Raw genomic sequence first — 9,709 nt, forward strand, 5'->3', positions numbered from 1 at the left:
ATAACCCGGTTCCGGAGGACACTATCATACTTATGAAAATTCCGGTTTAAAATCTGGTTCAAGAGACATCTCTCTCCCGCAAAGCTTTGAAGCTCTCAAAACCGGTTCAACATCCGGATCAAGGTAAATTTGTCCCTTACAAAGCTTTGAGGATCTCAATATCCGGTTTAAGAAATTCCGGTTCAAAACATGGGTATCCTGCTTTACGGCTTATCTCTTATGGTCACTTGGGGGCTTCCTGCTCATCGGGCATAGCCATCAGTACCCTCTTGATCGGCGCAATGCCAAAATTTATACGGTCATTTGGGGGCTTCCTGTTCAAACATAGGTCGTATTCGAACCAAAGAGAACATAGCTGTCGATACCCACTTGATTAGCCAACTGCTGAACCTACTTGGGGGCTTCTTGATCGTATCCGAATCATAGCTCAACCCCTTTGGGAATCTACGTGGATCGTATTCGAATCAGCATCGTTAAACAACTCTTATGGTCACTTGGGGGCTTCCTGTTCAAACATAGGTCGTATTCGAACCAAAGAGAACATAGCTGTCGATACCCACTTGATCGGCATCGCCAAGCCACTGGGGGCTATATGATCGTATTCGAATCTTAGCTCAACCCCTTTGGAACGGTTTACCGATCGTATCCGAATCAGAAGCCTCAAAAAGTTTTATTCTATCTCTGGTAAAGTTTATTGCAGCCACAATTACTTAACTTGAGACCTTTTGGGGATTATATCTCACATGTATATAAGTGTTTTATGATTAACCCGGCTTGACTTTTGACTATAAGTCGCCAGCTTATGACAACCATCATTTATATGGAAGCATTGGCTTCTAAGGATTGGATTATCACCCTTATTACACAGGTCATGTAAACCGGCAGTACGAATTCAATATCACAGTGGTCATTTGGGGGTTTTCCTGTTCAAACATAGGTCGTATTCGAACCAAAGAGAACATAGCTGTCGATACCCACTTTGATCGGCAACGCCAACGCCACTAGAGGCTATATGATCGTATTTGAATCTTAGCTTAACCCCTTTGGAATGGTTTACTGATCGTATTCAAATCCGAAGCCTCAAAATTTTTATCTGTTTTTATACAATCGCAAGTATTTGAGTTGTTACAAATATCATATGTGCCGGATCTTACAGAGTTGAGTTATCAACTTCACTATCTGGGTCACATAAGCCGGTGGTATCATTCAAAGGATCATAGGGATCTTGTGATCTGCTTGTGTGCAGGATAAGACTACATTTGGGTGGTTATCCGCCCTGGCTTTTGACGTTAAGTCGCCAGGGCATATGTTGTTTAAACTCTTTGCAGGATTTGCAGGAATATGACATATAAATGATTAAAGTTCAAGATCATTATCAAACTTGACGCTTCAAAATAATTATCCATTCTGGATTTTTCTCAAAGGCTATAAGCCGCCGGGTTATAAAAATTCCGGCTTACAATGAAGGCGAATTAAATCATCGTTGGCCAAGAGCTGCCAGGTATTTAAACTCCGGGTTTACTTATCAACCGATGAGGTATTCAATTTTTTAATAGCCAAAACTGGCTGGATTTTCATGATGATATTGAATGATTGAGGTTTTCATACCGGGTTATATTATACAAATCTTGAATAGCCAACATGGCTGGATTTCTATTGTGATTATCAATAACCAGTATTATTGAGGTTTTCAAAGTCGCTTTAGCGCAATGGCTATTATTTTATCAAAGGATATGATTTATTCTACAATGGAAGGAATAGTCCCGAGTCGCTGCAGGCTTACGACCCGGCACTTGGGGGCTACATTATTCAGATTGAGGTTATATCAAATATGCAAGTCTCATGTCGCTGCAAGCATGCACCATGACACTTGGGGGCTAATGCAAAGTCATTGTTTGCTCACCTTATTGAAGACCCGACTCATCACATCGTAATGAGCCGGCCCTTGGGGGCTACCAATTGCTCCTGTCAATAGTTCAAGGTACATAAGTTTTAAATCCATTATATTGAAGGATCCATTGCTCAGTTGGTAAAGCACAAAGCTCTTAACCTTGTGGACATGGGTTCAAGCCCCATGGTGGAGATTACATCACATGATGTTATTATCAATGAAGTATATATAAAGTCCCAGCTTAGTATTATCTTACTAAGCCGGCCCTTGGGGGCTACATATTGCTGTTCAAGTTTACATGATAATATTTACAAAGTCCCTGCTCATTATTGCATAATGACCCGGCCCTTGGGGGCTACACTGGTTGAAGTTTTATGAGCATAAGGCAATTACAAGTCCCAGGTTGCTGCAAGCATGACAACCCGGCACTTGGGGGCTACAGGTAATATGGATATAAGGGAGAAATATCTTCCAATTTTCAGTTTTGAGCAAACCAGATTGACCCGGCATCACCAATCATTATGAACCGGCATTGGCAACAATCATGAACCGGCGTTGGAAATAATCATGACCAGTAATTATCAGTTTTTATAACCCGGAGACTTTGGAAATTATAACTCGGCAAGATCTATACCTTTAAGCCGGTTGAAATCATATGAGTGTTTCAAGACCTATAATTTTAAGCCGGCGCTTTGGAAGCCGACTCAGATGGATTATTTGTTTACGATATTTCTTCTACAAGCAAATTGATTGTGAAGCTGGTTTATTGACCCGAATTTTCTAGAAGAAGGAAATGACAAGGACTTAAGGATGTTCAGGTGCCGGTTTACAAGAATTCTTAACCCGGAGCACAACCTGTCAAATTTGTTCTTGTGTTTATTTTGCAGCATAAGTTTACCATGGATAAATCCAAGCTAAACTTGGGGGCTAATGTCGGGGATATACCCCGCGGTGTAACCCGGCCGCAAGGTATAACCCGGCCGAACTTGGTGACTCACTAATGACCCGCCCAATCCTGGCGACTTATGGGTGACCTGGCAAGTGGATCAGAGGAGAGACAAGACCCGGGGGCCCAGGAGGCTCAAGGCCCAGAAGGCCGTCTTACGTTATGATAGGCCGGCTTAAGAGGAAAGGCGTAAGGAGTATCTCCCTTACAAGGAATCAAGACCCGTACTTGTATCCGGCTTGTAGTACAAGATAGGCTAGTCCTACTAGGACTCCACATGTAACCCGCCCCTCCTTATATAAGGAGGGGCAGGGCTCCCCAAAACAGGGGACAAGAAACAAGCAACAAGAAACAATATCTAGGGCTAGACACAAGGGGGAGAGTCGGCTTACGGCGACTTCCTCATGAGCATAATGAGACCTAGCCTCAAACAGCATGTAGGGTTGTTACCGGATGATGTTTCCCGGGGCCCGAAGCTGTCTAAACCCTTGGCTTGCGTGTTGATCCGCCCTGCATCTCTCGTCCCACTCAACCCCTCTCAAGCTACCACATAGATGCGTTGGCCTCGCGACTAAGTCCTGACAATAAGGACATCTGCCGTGTTAATTCTACGACAGTATGTATTATTTCCAATAAATCTGTTGCTCGCTCAATTGTTTCGGAGAACAGAGTCTTAGTCATCTTGCCCATGAGGCATGGTACACAAGCATCAAGTGATTCATAATCAAGTGATTCCAAAAGTTCATCAGCATGTAGTTTCTTCATGCGCTTTACACCAATATGGCTTAAATGGCAGTGCCACAAATATGTTGCACTATCATTATTAAACTTGTATCTTTTGGTTTCAATACTATGAATATGTGTATCACTACTATCGAGATTCAACAAAAATAGACCACTGATCAAGGGTGCATGACCATAAAAGATATTACTCATATAAATAGAACAATCATTATTCTCTGATTTAAATGAATAACCGTCTCGCATCAAACAAGATCCAGATATAATGTTCATGCTTAATGCTGGCAGGCACCAAATAACAATTATTCAGGCTTAAAACTAATCCCGGCGGTAGATGTAGAGGTAGCGTGCCGATGACGATCACATCGACTTTGGAACCATTTCCCACATGCATCGTCACCTCGTCCTTAGCCAATCTTCGTTTAATCCATAGCCCCTGTTTCGAGTTGCAAATATGAGCAACAGAACCAGTATCAAATACCCAGGCGCTACTACGAGCATTAGTAAGGTACACATCAATAACATGTATATAAAATATACCTTTCACTTTGCCATCCTTCTTATCCACCAAATACTTGGGGCAGTTCCGCTTACAGTGACCAGTCCCTTTAAAGTAGAAGCACTCAGTCTCAGGCTTAGGTCCAGACTTGGGCTTCTTCATTTGACCAGCAACTTGCTTGCCGTTCTTCTTGAAGTTCCCCTTCTTTCATTTGCCCTTTTTCTTGAAACTAGTGGTCTTGTTAACAATCAACACTTGATGCTCCTTCTTGATTTCTACCTCCGCAGCCTTTAGCATCGCGAAGAGCTCGGGAATTGACTTATCCATCCCTTGCATATTATAGTTCATCACGGAGTTTTTGTAGCTTGGTGGCAGTGATTGAAGAACTCTGTCAATGACACTATCATTAGTAAGATTAACTCCCAGTTGAGTCAAGTGGTTGTAGTACCCAGACATTCTGAGTATATGTTCACTGACAGAACTATTCTCCTCCATCTTGCAGCTGTAGAACTTATTGGAGACTTCATATCTCTCAATTTGGGCATTTGCTTGAAATATTAACTTCAACTCCTGGAACATCTCATATGCTCCAGGACGTTCAAAACGTCGTTGAAGTCCCGATTCTAAGCCGCAAAGCATGGCACACTAAACTATCGAGTAGTCATCAGCGTTGCTCTGCGAGACGTTCATAACGTCCGGAATTGCTCCTACAGCGAGTCTTGCACCTAGCGGTGCTTCCAGGACGTAATTCTTCTGTGCAGCAATGAGGATAATCCTCAAGTTACGGACCCAGTCTGTGTAGTTGCTACCATCATCTTTCAACTTAGCTTTCTCTAGGAACGCATTAAAATTCAAAGGAACAGTAGCACGGGCCATTTATCTACAATAACATAGACATGCAAAATACTATTGGGTACTAAGTTCATGATAAATTAAAGTTCAATTAATCATATTAATTAAGAACTCCCACTTAGATAGATATCCCTCTAGTCATCTAAATGATCACATGATCCATATCAACTAAACCATGTCCGATCATCACGTGAGATGGAGTAGCTTCCAATGGTGGACATCACTATGTTGATCATATCTACTATATGATTCACGCTCGACCTTTCGGTCTTAGTGTTCCGAGGCCATATCTGCATATGTTAGGCTCGTCAAGTTTAACCCGAGTATTCTGCGTGTGCAAAACTAGCTTGCATCCGTTGTATGTGAACGTAGAGCTTATCACACCCGATCATCACGTGGTGTCTCGGCACGACGAACTGTAGCAGTGGTGCATACTCAGGGAGAACACTTATACCTTGAAATTTAGTGAGAGATCATCTTATAATGCTACCACTGTACTAAGCAAAATAAGATGTATAAAGGATAAACATCACATGCAATCAAAATAAGTGATATTATATGGCCATCATCATCTTGTGCCTTTAATCTCCATCTCCAAAGCACCGTCATGATCACCATCGTCACCGGCTTGACACCTTGATCTTCATCGCAGCATCGTTGTCATTTCGCCAACTATTGCTTCTACGACTATTGCTACCACTTAGTGATAAATTAAAGCAATTACATGGCGATTGCATTTCATTAAGTAAAGCGACAACCATATGGCTCCTGCTAGTTGCCGATAACTGTTACAAAACATGATCATCTCATACAACAATTTATATATCATCATGTCTTGACCATATCACATCACAGCAAGCCCTGCAAAAACAAGTTAGACGTCCTCTACTTTGTTGTTGCAAGTTTTACGTGTCTACTACGGGCTTCTAGCAAGAACCGTTCTTACCTACGCATCAAAACCACAACGATTTTTCGTCAAGTGTGTTGTTTTAACCTTCAACAAGGACCGGGCGTAGTCAAACTCGATTCAACTAAAGCTGGAGAAATAGACACCCGCTAGCCACCTGTGTGCGAAGCACGTCGGTAGAACCAGTCTCATGAACGTGGTCATGTAATGTCGGTCCGGGCCGCTTCAACCAACAATACCGCCGAATCAAAGTAAGACGTTGTTGGTAAGCAGTATGACTATTATCGCCCACAACTCTTTGTGTTCTACTCATGCATATAACATCTACACATAGACCTGGCTCGGTTGCCACTATTGGGGAACGCAGTATTTCAAATGTTTTTACCTAAGATCATGCAAGATCTATCTAGGAGATGCATAGCAACGAGCGGGGAGAGTGTGTCCACGTACTATCGTAGACCGAAAGCGAAAGCGTTTAGTGGCGCGGTTGATGTAGTCGAATGTCTTCGCGATCCAACCGATCCAAGTACCGAACGTACAGAACCTCCGTGTTCAGCACACGTTCAGCTCGATGACATCCCTCGATCTCTTGATCCAGTTGAGTGCGAGGGAAAGTTCCGTCAGCACGACAGCGTGGCGATGGTGATGATGAAGTTACCGGCGCAGGGCTTCGCCTAAGCACTACGACAATATGACCGAGGTGTATAACTGTGGAAGGGGGCACCGCACACAGTTAAGAGAAACTTGTGTGTTCTAGGGTGCCCCCTGCCCTCGTATATAAAGGAGGGGAGGGGGAGGCCGGCCGACCCTCTAGGGCGCGCTCGGAGAGGGGAGTCCTACTAGGACTCCAAGTCCTAGTAGGATTCCACCTAAGGAAGAGGGGGGAGAAGGAAGGGAGAGGGGGAAGGGAAGGAAAGGGGGGCGCCGCCCCCTTCCCCTAGTCCAATTCGGACCCAAGGGGGGCGACTAGCCCCCTTTTGGCCCTTCTCTCTCCCCACTAAACCCCATCAAGGCCCATTAGTTCCCCCGGGGGTTCCAATAACCCTCCGGCACTGCGATAATTATCCGGTACCTCTCGGAACTCATCCGGTGTTCGAATATCATTGTCCAATATATCAATCTTTATGTCTCAGCCATTTCGAGACTCCTTGTCACGTCCGTGATCTCATCTGGGACTCCGAACAAACTTCGGTCATCAAATCACATAACTCATAATACAAATCGTCATCGTACGTTAAGCGTGCGGACCCTACATGTTCGAGAACTATGCAGACATGACCGAGACATATCTCTGGTCAATAACCAATAGCGGAACCTGGATGGTCATATTGGTTCCTACATATTCTATGAAGATCTTTATCGGTCAAACCGCGTAACAACATACGTTGTTCTCTTTGTCATCGGTATGTTACTTGCCCGAGATTCGATCATCGGTATCATCATACCTAGTTCAATATCGTTACCGGCAAGTCTTTTTACTCGTTCCGTAATGCATTATCCCGAAACTAACTCATTAGTCACATTGCTTGCAAGGCTTATAGTGATGTGCATTATCGAGAGGGCCCAGAGATACCTCTCCGATACACGGAGTGACAAATCCTAATCTTGATCTATGCCAACCCAACAAACACCTTCGAAGACACCTTTATAATCACCCAGTTATATTGTGATGTTTGATAGCACACAAGGTGTTCCTCCGGTATTCGGGAGTTGCATAAACTCATAGTCAGTGGAACATGTATAAGTCATGAATAAAGCAATAGCAATAAAACTAAACGATCATTATGCTAAGCTAACGGATGGGTCATGTCCATCACATCATTTTCCAATGATGTGATCCCATTCATATGACAACACATGTCTATGGCTAGGAAACTTAACCATCTTTGATTAACGAGCTAGTTAAGTAGAGGCATACTAGGGACACTCTATTTGTCTATGTATTCACACATGTACTAAGTTTCCGGTTAATACAATTCTAGAATGAATAACAAACATCTATCATGATATAAGGAAATATAAATAACAACTTTATTATTGCCTCTAGGGCATATTTCCTTCACTTCCGGTCTTTGATCCTCCTCGAGTTCGTCCATCAGCACAGAGTCGACATAGCTCTAGTGTAGATTTCTGTCGTCTCCTTAGAGCGGTGAGGTTAGAGTTTCTTGTTGTTCATGCCTGGTAGGGAGATTTGGTACAAGCGTTCAGATCGATTCAAGGGTTCAATGGCAACGACTGCGGCTATGGGGCATTGGTCCTTAGGGTCATGTCACAAAGATCTCCCCACCGTCAATCCAGCTCCGGCGATAGTGACACATTGATGTCGTTCTAGATATTTGGTGGTGTAGAGTCCTCAATGTAACTGTTATTATGCTTAGGGCTTCTTATAAGAAACTTTGTATAATGGGACAGAGGGAGTAGATCCCAGTCTTTTCGCAAAAAAATGTAAAAAGAATTCACATTTTTTGAGGGAAAAGAATCACATGGATCTCTTATTTTAGAGAAGCGATTGCAAAGGGAAGGCACGAAATTACTAGTTGATGAGTACTCGTTGCAAAGATCACTCCAACCTCCCTAGGTTGCGACAAGTGACACGCTGCATGTGCGCCACTTGTCGCAACCTGGGAGTTTTTCCTTTTTTCTTAGATCCGTTTATTCAAAACCTTTTTTATCTCTTACACGTGCGTCCAAATCTCAAACCGCTTTCACTGTTGGATTCCTCGCGTCGAGATCTTCAAAACTAAATCCCATATTGATAGGTTTTGACGAACTTATTTTTCACGAAAAAAACCGGACAGAAAAACTGAATCGGGAGCACATGTTGTTTTTCCCTTTCTGAAAGAGGCACGCCCGTGCCTCTCACATAATCAGAACCATGCCTCTCGCGGAAGGAAAAAAAAGAAGAGAAAATGCGTTTTTTTCGTTTCGGAGGAGGTACGGCCATGACTCTCGTGAAAGCATAACCGTGCCTCTCGCGGAAGCAAAACCGTGACTCTCGTGAAAAGAAAAGAAAACACATTTTTTTTCGTTTCAGAGAGGCACGGCCGTGACTCTCACGAAAGCACGACCGTGCCTCGCGGAAGCAAAACCGTGACTCTCGCGAAAGAAAAAAAAATAGAAAACGCGTTTTTTCTGTTTTCGAGAGGCACGTATGTGACTCTCGCTAAAGCATAACCGTGCCTCTGCGGTATTAAAACCGCGACTCTCGCGAAAGAAAAAAAAAAGAAAAAACGTGTTTTTTTCGTTTCCGAGAGGCATGACCGTGACTCTCGCGAAAGCAAAACTGTGCCTCTCGCGGAAGCAAAACCGTGACTCTCGTGAAAAGGGGAAAAAAGAAAACACATTTTTTTGCGCAAAATTTTTTTGATCGAAAAACTAAGGAAGAACGGTGAAAAAACAAAACGTCGAAAAAACCGGAAAAAACTTTTAAAAAGCCGAAAAAGCGTACGGAAAAATAGAAAAACAAAATTCAGAGGGAACATCCAGAGCGACACTTGGTGAATGGCTAAGAGCGCACCAAATGACGCTAATTGTTGCGAGGCTCCCGAGGAAGCGCTAGTTAAAACTAGTTGCTCTCAGGGCGAGGCTGGATTCCCCCGTCAAAAAAAGGAGGGCGTGGACCTGGGCCTAGTGGGCCTCGACAATTCCACCTAGTTGAAGTAGAAGAAAAAAAGACACTGCCTCCTCGTCTAGAAGAAAAAAAGACACTGCCTCCTCGTCGTCTACAATGGTCGATCCCCCAACCCCACAGGACGCCGGCCGGAATCCGCCGCCGCCGCCGCCGCCTGCGCCGTGTTTCCTTGCTTCAAAAGAGCACTGTCGATCATGATCTTCCTCCTCCTGCGCCGTACATCTCTGAAGCGCTCTCGCGCC

The sequence above is a fragment of the Triticum dicoccoides genome, chromosome 7B, assembly GCF_002162155.2.
Source record: "Triticum dicoccoides isolate Atlit2015 ecotype Zavitan chromosome 7B, WEW_v2.0, whole genome shotgun sequence".
Lineage (NCBI taxonomy): Eukaryota > Viridiplantae > Streptophyta > Magnoliopsida > Poales > Poaceae > Triticum > Triticum dicoccoides.